Below are 14,842 nucleotides of genomic sequence, written 5' to 3' on the forward strand. Positions count from 1 at the left end.
CTAAACGTGGCCCGCAATGAAGTTAACCAGCTGAAGAAGGATGAACGGGCTAAAAAGGAGTTGATCACGCTGCTGATGTCCGAGAAGGAGGACCTCGCGGAGCAGAAGGCAGCGCTGAAGAGGGAGGTGGAGAACCTCGAGGCTCATGTAAAGGAGTGGACTGAGATACTCCTTCAAAAAGTGGAGGAGGCCAAGGTCATGTCATCAAGGAATACAAGGCCTCTGAGGAGTACCGGAAAGAGATGATCGAGGTGGGAACCGCGAGTTACCGCAAAGGCTTCAAGCTCAGTAGGTGGTTGACCCGACATGAGTTCCCTCAGCTCGATCTCAGTACTATTACCACCTCGAGGATTACGAAGGAAATGGTCGCCGAAGCTGCTGAAGATCCGAACTCCGAAGCGGAAAGCGACAGCGACCTACTCGATGACATCGAAGAGACCGGTGCTGATGAGAGCTGTATGAAGGACCCTCCTGCTGAAGCCTCAGACAAGGGCGAGGATCCCCGAGAAGAATAGAAGCCTCCTAATCTTCTATACTGTATACCCCAGGCCTCCGAGCTCGGTTCATAGTGGAAATTTCTCTTCTTTTTTTTTGGCTTGTAGTCAAAAACTTTACATCAATGAAATACAAACATTTTGACAATCTTTGTGCAAAAATGTTCCAAGTGTAAAAAACTCCCGAATAGGCGAACTAAACCAAGTAGGAGTAGAAATGTGTATGTTACCCCGAACTGTCGAGCTAATGAGCTGGATTGCAAGTAGGGATAACCAAAATAAAATTTTTCCAAGTGTAGGTTACCCCGAACTATCGAGCTAACGAGCTAGACTAGGAGTAGGGGTAACTTCGCATATTGTACACCAAGGTGGGCGGACATTGTAGGGTATATACCCGACCTGTTTGCGCACGGGCTACTCGCTTATGTGTCGGTTGTCCCTTAGAGCCGAGCCGTTGGGCCTGACTTCAAGTGGGATCAACCTGTTGTTATAAGCCGAGGTGGGCTAGACGTCGTAGGGTTTATACCCGAACTGTCTATGCCTTGGGCATGAGGACTGATTTGCCTATGCTGAAGAGGCGACTAGGACTTGTCTGCCTATGCCGAAGAGGCGACTAGGACTTGTCTACCCATGCCGAAGAGGCGACTGGGACTTACCCGCCCATGCCGAAGAGGCGACTGGGACTTATTTGTAGTGCCGAGGTCATATGTCAGCTCGATATCATGGTCCTTAGGCTTCTGGGAGTGACTCACAGTCCTCTCTCCAATTTGGCGATCACAAGTAGTATCTTCTCAGGTTCCCGACGTTCCACGCTCGAGGTACTTGCTTCCCTTCCAAGGTCTCGAGCTCGTACATACCTTCCCCGAAGACCCGTCTTACTCGGTACGCACCTTCCCAATTCGGTCCGAGCTTACCAACACCGGGCTCAGGTACCATAACCTTCCGAAGAACCAGATCGCCGACACAGAAGTGTCGCTTTTTAACCCGGGCTATATAGTACCGAGCTACTCTTTGTTGGTAGGCTGTAGTCCGGATGTATGCAAGGTCTTGTACTTCTTCCACCAGGTCTAGGTTAGTACGGAGCTTGTCATCGTTTGTCTCTTCGTCGTATGCTTCCAAGCATAGTGTAGGCACCTCGATTTCTGCAGGGATCACCGCTTCTATGCCGTAAGTGAGGTTGAAGGGAGTCTCACCTGTGGCAGTCTTGATAGTGGTCCGGTAGGCCCATAGCACACTGGGCAGTTCGTCTACCCACAATCCTTTGGCTCGAGCTAAGCGAGCTTTCAGTCCACGGAGTATGGCTCTGTTGGTGACTTCCGCTTGCCCGTTCACCTGGGGGTGTGCTACCAAGGTGAAACTTTGCCGAATTCCCATCTCAGCACACCAATTCTGAAACTTGACATCCTCGAATTGCTTCCCATTGTCGGAGATGAGTACCCGAGGTAGCCCGAAGCGACACACTATGTTCCTCCAGAAGAAATTTTGTATGTTGCAGGTTGTGATCGTTGTTAGGGGTTCCGCTTCCACCCACTTCGTAAAATAGTCCATTGCTACGACCAGAAATCTCCTTTGTCCTGTCGTAGGCGGGAATGGGCCAAGTATGTCGATTCCCCACTGTGCGAAGGGCCATGGGCTGGTGAGGTATTTGAGGTCGGCTGTAGGTCGGTGGTGGATGTTGGCATGCCACTGACACTTGTCACACTTCTTGATGAGCTCGAGTACGTCTGCTGTCATCGTGGGCTAGTAGTAACCTTGTCGCAATGCCTTCTGGGCGAGAGCCCTGCCCCCCAAGTGTCTGTCGCACAATCCTTCATGGGTATCGCGGAGAACGAGCTCGACCTCTGAGGGTCGCAAGCAGCGCAAGTAGGGGAGCGTGAAAGATCTCCTGTACAGTTGTCTGTCTAGGATGACGTACTTAGCCGATTGGTACTCTACTCTTCGGGCCACGTTGCGTTTCGCAAAGAGGGTCCCATGAAGCAGTTAACTCACAAGCGGGTCAATCCAGCTCGGCTCTGCTTGTGCTACGGGAGCAACCTCTCCTACCCCCCCGAGAATGCTAGGCCGAGGTAAGTCCTCTATGTACAGGGTCCGCATGGTGTTGCTGCTTGTGCTAGCTAACCGGGACAAGGCATTGGCCTCATTGTTCTCGGATCACGGGATCTACCCGATGAAGTAGGAGATGAAGCCACACAATATCTCCCTGACTTTGGCCAAATAAGCTGCCATGGTGGGGTCACGGGCTTCATATTCACCATTGACTTGGTTGACCACGAGCTGAGAATCGCTGCATATGATAAGATGCTTAGCCTTCACTTCCTTTGCTAGAATGAGCCCGGAGACTAATGCTTCATACTCAGCTTCGTTGTTTGATGCTGCGAACCCGAATCGAAGAGCGTATTCCAACTTTACCCCGCTTGGACCGTACAAAATATTCCTTCACAGCTTCTTTGTTGGTTGGCAACGTGGAAGATCTAGGGCTCCTCGTCCCAGGTCGGACCTGCTCTAACCGGGATTGATGCCGCACTGGTTGAAGCTTCCACCGTGAGCTCGAGCCCGGCCAGATCAGGAATTGCGGTACTAAACGTAGATTCTGCCACGAAATCGGCCAAGGCTTGGGCTTAATTGTCGTCCAAGGTTCGTACCGGATATCATACTTGCTGAGTTCGATAGCCCACTTCGTCAATCTGCCAAACACCTCGGGCTTGAGCAGGATTTGTCTCAGAGGCTTATTGGTGAGGACGACGATGGTGTGGGCTTGGAAGTATGGACGAAGCTTGCAAGATGCTATGACTAGCGCGTACGCCAATTTCTCGATCTCCGGATACCTGGTTTCAGCATCCTGCAAAACTTTGCTAACATAGTAGATGGGTCGTTGGACCCGATCTACCTCTTTGATCAGTATCGAGCTGACCACCTCGTCACTCGCGGAGAGGTACAACTTTAAAATATCCCCTTCCTCGGGTCGGGTCAGAACCGGGGTGCTAGCTAAGTATCTTAGCTCGTCGAAGGCAAGATGACACTCCGCGGTCCACTCGAACTCTTTATTCTTCTTTATAGCCTTAAAGAAGGGTAGGCAGCGATCTGCCGACTTAGACATAAAATGGCTTAGAGCGGCTATCCGGCCATTCAACCTCTGAACCTCTTTTAATTTGCGAGGTGGTCTCATATCTAAGATGGCCTTTATTTTTTTCGAGTTGGCTTCGATGCCACGTCGGTTGACTATGTAGCCCAAGAATTTACCCGAGGTGACCCCGAAGACACACTTGTTGGGATTTAATTTCATGTTATACTTTCGTAAAATTTCGAAAACATTTTGCAAATTGTTTAATAAAAATTTTGAAAATTGGGTCTTAACGACCATGTCATCTACATAACATTCAACTTTATTGCCGATTAACGGCTCAAAAATCTTGTTTACAAGTCTTTGAAAAGTTGCCCCAGCATTTTTTTAATCCGAAGGGCATAACCTTATAGCAATATAATCCGAACTCAGTTATAAAGGCCGTCTTTTCTTCATCGATAGGGTCCATCTTGATCTGGTTGTACCCAGAGTATGCATCTAGAAAGCTCAACAACTCATGCCCTGAGGTTGCGTCCACTAGGCGGTCGATCTATTCAGGTCGGTATAATCGACGCACATGTGCCATTTACCGTTGGCCTTTTTTACCAGAACCGGGTTAGCTACCCAGCTCCGGTAATGGACTTCCCTGATGAAGTCTGCCGCTAAGAGCTTCCCAACCTCTTCATCGACTATCCTTCAGCATACCAGGGCGAGGTTGCACTTTTTCTGTCTAACTGGCCTGACTAAGGGATCGGTGTTTGGCTTGTGAGTTAAAATTTTAGAGTCTATTCCAGGCATTTCTGTCACGGACCAAGCAAATATATCTAAATTTTGAAATAAAAAGCTTACCAGCTGAGAGCGAAGTGGCTCCTCGATCGAAGCGCCGATCTGGAGGGTCTTAGTTGGGTCATCGGTCGAGACCGGGATGTGAACCATCTCCTCTATTGGTGTAGCTCGCTCCTCAGCATACTCCGTAGGTCGCTCGAGCTCGATGTCAGCCGCTAGTTTGGCTTTCCCCTTGAGGACAGCGACGTAGCATTTGCGAGATTCGAGCTAGTCGCCTCGCGCAACCCCTATTCTGTAGTCCATAGGGAACTTCATTGCCAGGTAGTAGGTGGATACTACCGCATGTACGGCGTGTGTAATGGGCCGACCTACTATGGCATTGTAAGGAGATGGGGTCATGACTACAGAAACGTGTGCTTGAACCTCGCTATGTTCAGCAACGTGCCGACCTCCCCGGGTACTGAAACTCGCCCTAGGGGTCTGACTTCCTCGCCGCTGAAGCCTACCAGGGGAGTATTTGTTGACTTTAGGTCACTTTCCTGGAGTTGCAGCTTGTCGAAGACGTCTTTGAATAGTATGTCGACCGAGCTACCTGAGTCCACTAGGACGCGCTTGACTTTGAAGTCGTTGAGCCTTAGCTTTATCACCAAGGCGTCATCATGAGGATACTGGATCCTGCGTGCATCATCCTCCGTGAAAGAAATCGGCTCTTCAATTCGAGGTTGCTTCGGCGGGTTCTGTTCCTCACTTTGTAGTTCACAAACTGAAGTTCGACCTGTTGCCGAAGTGCACCCCGTGATGATGGACCCGCCAGTAATCATATTGATTACTCCGCGGGTCGATCTCTCCTCGGGCAATTGCCGTGGCGGCTACTCGTTCTGTCTGTTGCTGGACTCGGGAGCATTCCTTCTTTGGGTCTTCTGCCAGTCTATTTGCCGATCTACTTAGCTTCTTTCTTCTCTCTGTATGAAATTCTTCAGATACCCACGACAAATGAACTCTTTGATCTTGTCGCGGAGGTTCCTACAGTTCTCCGTTCTGTGCCCATGGTCTTTGTGAAAGTGATAGTAGACATTCCTGTTTCTGGTGGTGGGATCCCCCCTCAACCTAGGAGACCATTTGACAAAGGAGGAGTCTTTGATAGCCATCAAGATTTATCCTCGCTTAGCGTTGAGGAGTGTGTAGTTCGTCCTTTCAACAGGTGGGGTTCTGGAGCATTGACCTGACTTGCGAGATCGGCTCCCAGACTTGTTTCCTCCCCTGGTCGGGGACTTACTCTTTCTTCTTTTATTCCCGTCATTACCTGTGTTGTCATCATCTCTTTTTCTCTTCTCTGCTGGATTGTCGGTCCTCTGATTCATCTCTTCCTCGGTTCTGATGAACTAGTCGGCGAGCTTGAGGAATTTTGTGATGTCTTTCGGTTTGTTGGCCACCACATGCCATTTGAATTGTCGGTGGGGTTCTGGAGCGCTGACCTGACTTGCGAGATCGCAAAGGAGATCGACTCCCAGACTTGTTTCCTCCCCTGGTCGGGGACTTACTCTTTCTTCACTTATTCCTGTCATTACCTGTGTTGTCATCATCTCTTTTTCTCTTCTATGCTGGATTGTCGGTCCTCTGATTCATCTCTTCCTTGGTTCCGATGAACTGGTCAGCGAGCTTGAGGAATTTTGTGATGTCTTTCGGTTTGTTGGCCACCACATGCCATTTGAATTCCCTATAAGTTATGCCCTTTTTTGCTGTCGTGAGTCTCACCGCTGGGTCTAGGTCGGGGATCTGCAGGCAGGTGTCATTGAAGTGCATGATGTAGCTTCTGATGGACTCCCCTTCTCTTTGAACTACATTAAGGAGACTCTCTTGGGACCTCGGACACTTCTTGGTGGTGATGAAGTGCGAGGTGAATAACTCCACGAACTGCGCCCAACTCTTGATTGATCCTGGCGCGAGGTTCTAATACCATGTGCGAGCTACTCCTTTGAATGTGGTGGAGAAAGCTACGCACATGCAGGACTTGTCAACCCCAGCTAGGTGCATCTGGGTCTGGAAGGAGTCCACATGATCATTAAGATCAAAGGATCCGTCATACTTTTCGAGGTGAGGCATCTTGAAGTCCTTGGGCATCGGGGTCGCCAAGAGCTCGGGAGACAGAGGGGACGACCCAGAGAGTATAGAGGAACGGTCTTTGTAGCTACCAAGCTCGCCTCTTCTTTACCTTTAACCTGTTCCTGTTGGTTTGGTCTCGCGAGCTGGCTATTCTGAACTGAAGTTCGACGTGCCTTGCGATGCCTTCATTGTTGCTTCTTCATCGGCTCAGCATTGGTGCTGCTAACCTCTGTATGGTCCGGTATTGTTCTACCGCGAGGTAGCTCTTGGTTCCTTGGATTTTGGGGTTGACTGTCGTGGATGGAAGGGCCTTGCCTTGAGTTCGCGGCCAGAACCCCGAACCGGTTACCTGCGAGCGATCGGCCTTCTTGATGCGAACGCCGAGGAAGAATGGCTCTATTGGGCTGAGTGTCCCCGGACCTGTTTCTGATGTTGCCTTGTGAAGCAAGCGGGGTGATCTGTCCATCTCTCCCCCCATGAGCTGAGACTTGGCTCCCAAGAGGAAGTGGGACCTAGGAAGTCTCGTCGCCTCGGTGGGGAGATCAAGTGATGTTCTGCATGCGAGGTCGGTTCCGCTGAGTTGTTGGGTGCCGGGGTGGAACTGGCTGCTTGCTTTGCGGTAGTGGAGGGAACTACTGTTGGTAGTACTGGTAGAACATATGCTGCTGGTATTGTTGGAACTGCTGGACCTGTTGCATTTGGACCTGGATGGCCCGCACGCAGTGTACCAGGTCGTCGAACTGGGATTGCCCGACTCTGGGGGGAACCATAGATGGTTCAGCAAAGGTTGCGCCCACCACTAGAGGGAGCGAGGTGTTCACCTGTGTAACGTTTTGTGGCACGGTCAGTGTTGGGACCCCAGCCGCAGTAAGCGGTATGGTGAACTGACCAATGCATACTGAAGGAAGCTAAGGTTGCCCCCCAGAGACATTCATTTCATTGCTCTGCCCAGCATGACTGGAAGATGCCATTGATTTCAGATGAAAGCTGTTAATTTTGTGAAGAAGGCTTTTTGATCGTCTTCCCACAGACAACGCCAATTGATGTAGCGCGATTTGACTGCTCCCTGCTGGAGGATGATCTGGCTTCCAGCCGGACGGCGAGCTAGATGAATCTGCAAGAGAAGATCAGAGAACCCAGGGTAGCTAACCCGGCGAGGTCGCTCCGATGCTTCTTAAGTTAGTAATCTAATGCGAGCTTAAAAGCTTTGAGAATGTAGAGAGCTAGAGAGCTAGAGAGTAGAAAAATCACACGTACCTTGTGCCACCGGGGTTGGAGCCTTTATATAGTTGAGTAGTCGTGGGGCACATGAAAGAGTTCCGGGATATCTGGGATGTGGAGATGGAGCTCACTCCGCTTCCGAAGGAGCAGTATACAGGTAAGGCTCATCTCGTTCAACTTCTGATTCTGACGGAGTCAGGATAAGCCCTTATCGTGATCCCGGAAAAGTTGGGGTCTATAAACTCATTGTGATCTCGAGGGATTCGGGATTCGTTGGAGAGACCTCTGGAATTGGTTATGCGGGAGTCAGTTACGTGGCGATTCGAGTTGCTGGTTCCTAACTGGTACTTTGGTCTTTTAGTTCCAAACTGGCTTGAATACCGAGGTGCCTCAATGCCGAGGTGAGACTTGTGCCGAGGTGGCCCTTCTCCGAGGTGAGCCTTGAGCCGAGGTGACTGAATATGCGAGTTCAATTGTTGCGAACTGAACTTGTCAGGCTGAGTTGTCATCTCTTGGTCAAGTCGTGTCCACGTGTCCCCTTTTTACTAGGTCGGGCCAAATCACCCTTCATCAGAAACTATAGCAAATTGTTCGTCTCAGTTTAAATTAGAGGTAAATTCTCTTAGTTCATAGATACCTAGATCATTAATTTAATCCTCTCAATATCTCGTAGGTTTCTGGGTGGTTCGTCACCGTTCAGAAACTTATTGGGTCACTTCTTCCTTGCTGTCCAGCAACTAGACCTGAAACACAGTTCTCTCTAGTCGTTCATAGACTGCTCTTCTTCAACTTACTCTAATAGGTTATAATTATTAGGGTCTCCTTGGTCTCTTCCCAAGGTAGAAACCCCTCTTAAACCATTCTACAAACCAGCAACGTAAGAAAGAATAGAGTGGAAGCAAATGAGAAAGAAGAAATGGAGAAGAGAAAACGAGCCTTATAGTCTTCTAATGCTTTGATACCAAGAAGACTTCTGAGCAAGAGGAGAAGCAAGAAACACAAATAGAGAAGTTTTAGAAACTTAGCGGCAGTTTCCTGTCTGCCCATCCCAAAGTAATATTTAAGCCAATGCTTAAAAAGGGGAGGTGAGGGTTCCTCTCACCACAGAACTCACATGCGCCTCCTCATACTCTACTTTCTTGCACGTGCATTAAATGAAATCACTAAAAATATATAAGAAAAAATTAAAACCCTCATGCACCTCTCTCTCCCTCCCCCTTTTCAATGGGTTAATAGTTTTTCTCTATTTTTTATTAATTTAATGTAGATTTGTTTCATTGATTATTTTGGTTCAACAATAAAATGCAGCAAAAAAACACTTGACATGAGCTTTTGGTTATTGTCGCCAGTTTAATTTTAAAATTGTTTTTTGACTTGGTTATTGATCTCATGTTTAAGCACATTAAAGCACGGGGGGGTAACCCATCCTCCAAATCCTTAACCCCCCAACCTTAATGGCAATGGGATTTGATCCCAGGTTCTCTGCTACAACTAGCCAAAGAACCTATCAACTAAGCCACCATCAGTTGCTTCTCATGCTAAGCAGTTGATTTATGTACTTCTCAATAACTAAAAAGGAAAAAACTATTTTTCCTACTAAGCAGTTGATTTATGTACTTCTCAATAATTAAAATCACCGTTAACTTCATTTTTTCCCTTAAAAATACATTTTTAAAAAGCAGCCCATGCATCACATAGTCACCGCTAGTAAATAAGAATGAAATAAAAGAACATGGATATCAGCACAGCCCAAATACATATTCTCACAACACTTCTTTAATGAGTTCCTATTTGCTAGATAACACATAATAGCATATAAACACATATAATAATGTAAGCAAAAGCAAGTGTAACTTAACCATTTCCCTATAGAAGCATATTTTTCATTTTCTTAGATGGACTTGGAAATGTTTCACAACAAAGCAGTCTAGCATCTCATGAGAGTTTAGATTCTCATGGCATCATGAGTACAAAATACATATTAATGATACCTTTGCAACTACAGGCAGAGCGTCCAAAGCAATCTTAAGAAGGACAATGCTTGATATCAGAACCTGTCCCTTCTAACATTATCAACACCAGAGGCTGCATTGAAAATTTTGTTTGGCTTGAAACAGTAGTCACAGAGGACCCTATCTTGAATGGTATAAATGGACCAGTTCATCACCTCTATAACTACTAGAAGTATGCAGCTTCTAGAATATAGCAAGCTATAAACATCCTTCTCTATAACACTGTATCTACACACTATTTTCAAGAAATTCTGCTTACCAATTTCGTTATAGTGTAAGCAACTTAAATATTATTATAGCAGAACTAGTCCAGTAAGTTCCATACTAAGGTAGTACAAACCAATTCCCTAAAATCTCAGCGCCAAAACCCACTAAAGAGATTTAGTCATGTTATCCATCATGTACATTATAATCTCTAACCAATGTCGTAAGAACAGAGGTGAACTTGACTGCCAGAGATAATTCCATAACCTATTTCAAGCAATTATCCTGGTTCCAAAGCCTTCCTGTGTTCATCTTTGCTACAGCTTGTTTGACTTTAAAAACCCTCGTTGTACAAGTACTCAAAGATTCTAGTCTAGTCCTAGGAATTAGATCTCCATTTAATAAATTTCAACAATAATTTCTTCACATAGTCATCTCTCACCAACACCATTTGGTCATCACCTTTGACATATCGAGCACTCTTGGTCTTTCAATGACAATTAAAATTATAATTTCCAAGTTTGAATCTTTAACATTTCCACATTAATTTGAAAAGGCAGAGAGTAGTTTTACTGAACAAGAATCCAATTGACATAAAGACTAATACAACCATTGTACAAGAAAATAATTAATTGATATCTGACAGAAGAAGTTGACCAATATATGATTGACAACGTACCTATCAAAAAAAAATATGTTTGATAATGTACCAGGCAATGTAGAGGAACATTGATAATCTTGATGCCTTTTCAAGTCTGAAGAGGATTGGGCTTGGAGTAGTCTAGTCCTAGATAGGAAATTCCGTACAACAGCCACATTATATGTGTCTTATGCAGATATTCTTGTAATTCAAGCATCAGTACAAAATTTTTCTTTTTAGTGGTATTGATAAAACAAGTGTTGCATGTCATAAAAGAATGAATTATAAATTGCTCTAAATGAAGGCACATACTGATAGGCCCCCAATTAACCTTACGTATGCCAGGAAGAGGAAAGGTCAACAGTCGGCTAAGGGGGGGAAATAATTGAACACATGGGGGCAATTATAGCTGCAAGGAATAAGGAGAGTCTTGAGGCATTTATAGCTATGTCAGTTAGGAATAAGAAGAGGTTGGGCATTTATAACTGGGACAGCTGGGCATTTATAGAGGGAGTCAGTTATGCTGTGAGAAGAGTATAAGAAGGGGCTTTGGGATGGGGGAGAGGTATGTTTTTTGTGGAGTGAAGAATACTGTGAGTGATTGGGAGAGCAGGCGGTCTCTCGAAGAACCAACCAATTGTTAATGTTTTGTTTTCTTCTGAATGAATACCAGTTCCTTTTGTTGATGTTCGGGTTGTGTGAATTCTGCTGTGAGTCTGAGAGTTGTGCGTGAAGTTTCTGGGACATAACAGTGGTATCAGAGCTCGTCTTTCCTCGGCCATGGTGACAGCTAAGGAAGTGGCATCGCAGGTGGAGGGTTTCAAAGAACGCCTGTCTTCTCTGCATTCTGGATTTCGTTTGGAGATGGATGGCTTACGCAATGAGTTTCAGCGACTTGATCCAGATAAGGTAGCAGCTGGACTTTCGAAGATCTCGTCTCTGGAAAGCTCGGTACAATCTCTAGAAGGAGGCGTTCAAGATCTGGTGAGACGTTTTGATCTGTTGCTTCAGCAACGGGCCTATTCAGCTCCTTTGTCTATGACTGACATTGCTCCTCCTTTAGTCGCATCGAGTCGTGCGGCTGACAAAGGGAAGAGTGCAGCTTTTCCGACGTCTTCTTCGATGTCGATGCCGGAACATACTTCTGATTCACTTCCTCGGAGCGCTATTTTGAGATTAATGGCTTGCTTCCGGCGGAGCGTCTGCGAGCGGCCGTTGTCTGTTTAGAGGGTGATGCATTGGCGTGGTATTACTGGGAAGATGGTTGACGACCTTTTCGTAGTTGAGCAGAATTCAAGGAGCTCCTCCTTGAACGTTTTCGATCGACTCAGGAGGGAAGTTTACAGGAGCAGCTTTTATCGTTACATCAATCTACTACTGTTAAGGAATATCGTCGCCAATCGAGGTGCTCTCCGCTCCCTTACGTAACCTGCCGGAATCAGTCCTTGAAGCAGCATTTGTTAATGGGTTGCGCCCAAATATCCAGGGCGAACTCCGACAGATGGAACCCGTTGGGTTGATCAGGAAAATGGTTGCAGCCCAGAAAATTGAGGAGAAGAATCAGGCCTTATGGGCCCCCAACACCCCCCTCTGGGACTCACTTTAATTCACGGGTTTCGCAAGTGACTACTTCTGCTATCACCAGACCTGCACGTGCCGCGATTCCTCCTTCTTCATCAGTCCCTATTATTAAGGCCCCAACACCTGCTTTCAAAAAAATGACCGATAAAGAGATGCAGCAAAAACGTGCAAAGGGTCTATGCTTCCGTTGCAACAAGAAATACAGTCCGGGACATTGTTGTGCTCAGAAATCACTTCAGGTTCTATGGGTTCAAGATGATGTGGAGGAAATTACTTCTGATGCGTCTAATTTGGACAACACTTCCGAGGACACTGAAATTGCTCTGGCTCCAGATTCAGCTGTGCTTTGTGTTTCGTCTCTTGTAGGCTTGTGTGCGGCTAATTCCCTTAAGGTGCGTGGATGCATTTTGTCACGTGAGGTGGTCATATTGGTAGATTCGGGTGCATCCCACAATTTTATCTCCGAAGCTTTAGTGGAAGAATTGAAATTACCCCGCGCTCCTACACACGAGTTTGGAGTTCAGATGGGGAATGGTGATGAGGTGAGAACTTCTGGAGTCTGCCGTCAGGTTTGCCTCAACTTACCCGAATTGGATGTCATTGCTGATTTCTTTCCTTTAAAGTTGGGCTCTACGGATGTCATTCTTGGTTTTCCTTGGTTAGCATCCCTCGGGGACTCGATGATGAATTGGGGTAACATGTCTAGGAAGCTCAACTTGGGAGGTGTCCGTGTGAAATTGCAGGGCGACCCTTCTCTCTGTTCTTCTCAGGTATCTTTGCATGCCATGATGCGAAACTTACAACATGAGGGACAAGGTGTTTTGTTGGAACTAAAACAATTGCAGGTGGTGGATTCTTTGTTGAACTCTGTCTTGCCTACATCCCTGCCAATTTCCGCTTTACTAGATGAGTTCAAAGATGTTTTTGATATGCCTACGGGTTTACCCCCTACTCGGGCTACGGAGTATGTTATTGTCTTGCAGGAGCACTTCCCCTATCTCTGTTCGTCCTTACAGATACCCTCAGTTCCAGAAAGATGAAATTGAACGCCTTGTCTCTGAGATGCTGGCTGTAGGTATTATTCAGCCAAGTACAAGCCCCTACTCGAGCCCTGTCCTTTTAGTCAAGAAAAAAGACGGAAGTTGGCGTTTTTGTGTTGATTACAGAGCCCTTAACCGTGCTACGGTTTCGGATAAGTTCCCCATTCCGGTTATCGAAGAACTTCTCGATGAGCTTCATGGTGCTTCTATTTTCAGTAAAATTGATCTTAAATCGGGCTACCATCAGATTCATGTCTGTAGTGAGGATATTCCCAAGACTGCATTTCGCACCCACGAGGGCCATTACGAATTCCTTGTAATTCCCTTCAGTCTCACCAATGTGCCATCGACCTTTCAGTCATTAATGAACACTGTCTTCCATGATTTCCTCCGTCGCTTTATGCTGGTGTTTTTTTATGATATTCTGGTTTATAGTGCTTCCGAAGCTGCCCATTTGGATCACCTTCGACAGGTCTTCTCTGTGACCCACCGTCTCTTTGCTAACCCAAAGAAATGTATCTTTGCTCAGCCCAACATTGAATACATGGGCCATATTATTAGTGCGGTTGGTGTTTCTGCCGATCCTTCTAAAATCCAGGCCATGGTTGATTGGCCCCAACCATCTTCACTTAAAGCTCTTCGCAGTTTTCTGGGACTTACAGGCTATTATCGTCGTTTTGTGCGTAACTACAGTAAAATAGCGTGGCCATTGACACAACAGCTTAAAAAGTATGCCTTCTCATGGAATGCAGAAGCTGAGAATGCCTTTCAGGAGTTGAAACGGGCTATGACGACCGTGCCTGTGTTGGCCCTTCCGGATTTTTCCCAGCCCTTCTTGATCGAGACAGATGCGTCTGGTGTGGGTCTCGGTGTAGTATTAATGCAGAATAATCGACCTATAGCCTTTTACAGCCACAAGCTTAGTCCAGTTGCACAGTCGAAATCTGTTTACGAGCGTGAATTGATGGCTATTGTCTTTGCCATTAAAAAGTGGCACCCCTATCTTCTTGGACGACGCTTTATTGTTCGTACCGACCAGCGTAGTCTTAAGTATCTGCTGGAGCAACGGGTTGTCGAAGGTGAACATCATAAGTGGCTCCTTAAGCTTATGAATTATGATTTTGAGATTCAGTACAAACTGGGTACTGAGAATGCCATGGCTGACACTCTCTCCAGAGTTCCTACTGAAATGCACTTAAATTCTCTTACGGTCCCTATTTTTCTTGATTTTGATGACCTTAAGGAGCAAGTTGATGCTGATTCTTTTCTGGCCCACATTAAGAATGCCATACAGCATGATCCAGCTGCCTATCCTGCCTACTCTTTAGTGGGAGATCACCTTCGTTATCATGGTACGTTGGTTCTGCTGGCTTCTTCCCCATTTATTCCCCTCTTACTCAAAGAGTTTCATTCTGGTGTTGTGGGAGGACACGCTGGAATCCGCCGGACATATCAGCGAATAGCCGCTGAATTTTACTGGCGAGGGATAAAGCGTTCTGTCCAGGAGTTTTTGCAGGCCTGTGATGTGTGTCAACGCAGTAAATATGAAGCCATGTCTCCTGCTGGCCTTTTGCAACCTTTACCCGTTCCTGAACAGATATGGGAGGATATTGCTATGAACTTTATTGAGGCTCTTCCTATGTCGAAGGGATTTGACACAATTATGGTGGTGGTCGATCATCTCTCCAAGTATGCCCATT

This window comes from Nelumbo nucifera, chromosome 2 (assembly GCF_055504915.1).
Source record: "Nelumbo nucifera cultivar China Antique chromosome 2, China Antique-T2T, whole genome shotgun sequence".
NCBI classification, from domain to species: domain Eukaryota; kingdom Viridiplantae; phylum Streptophyta; class Magnoliopsida; order Proteales; family Nelumbonaceae; genus Nelumbo; species Nelumbo nucifera.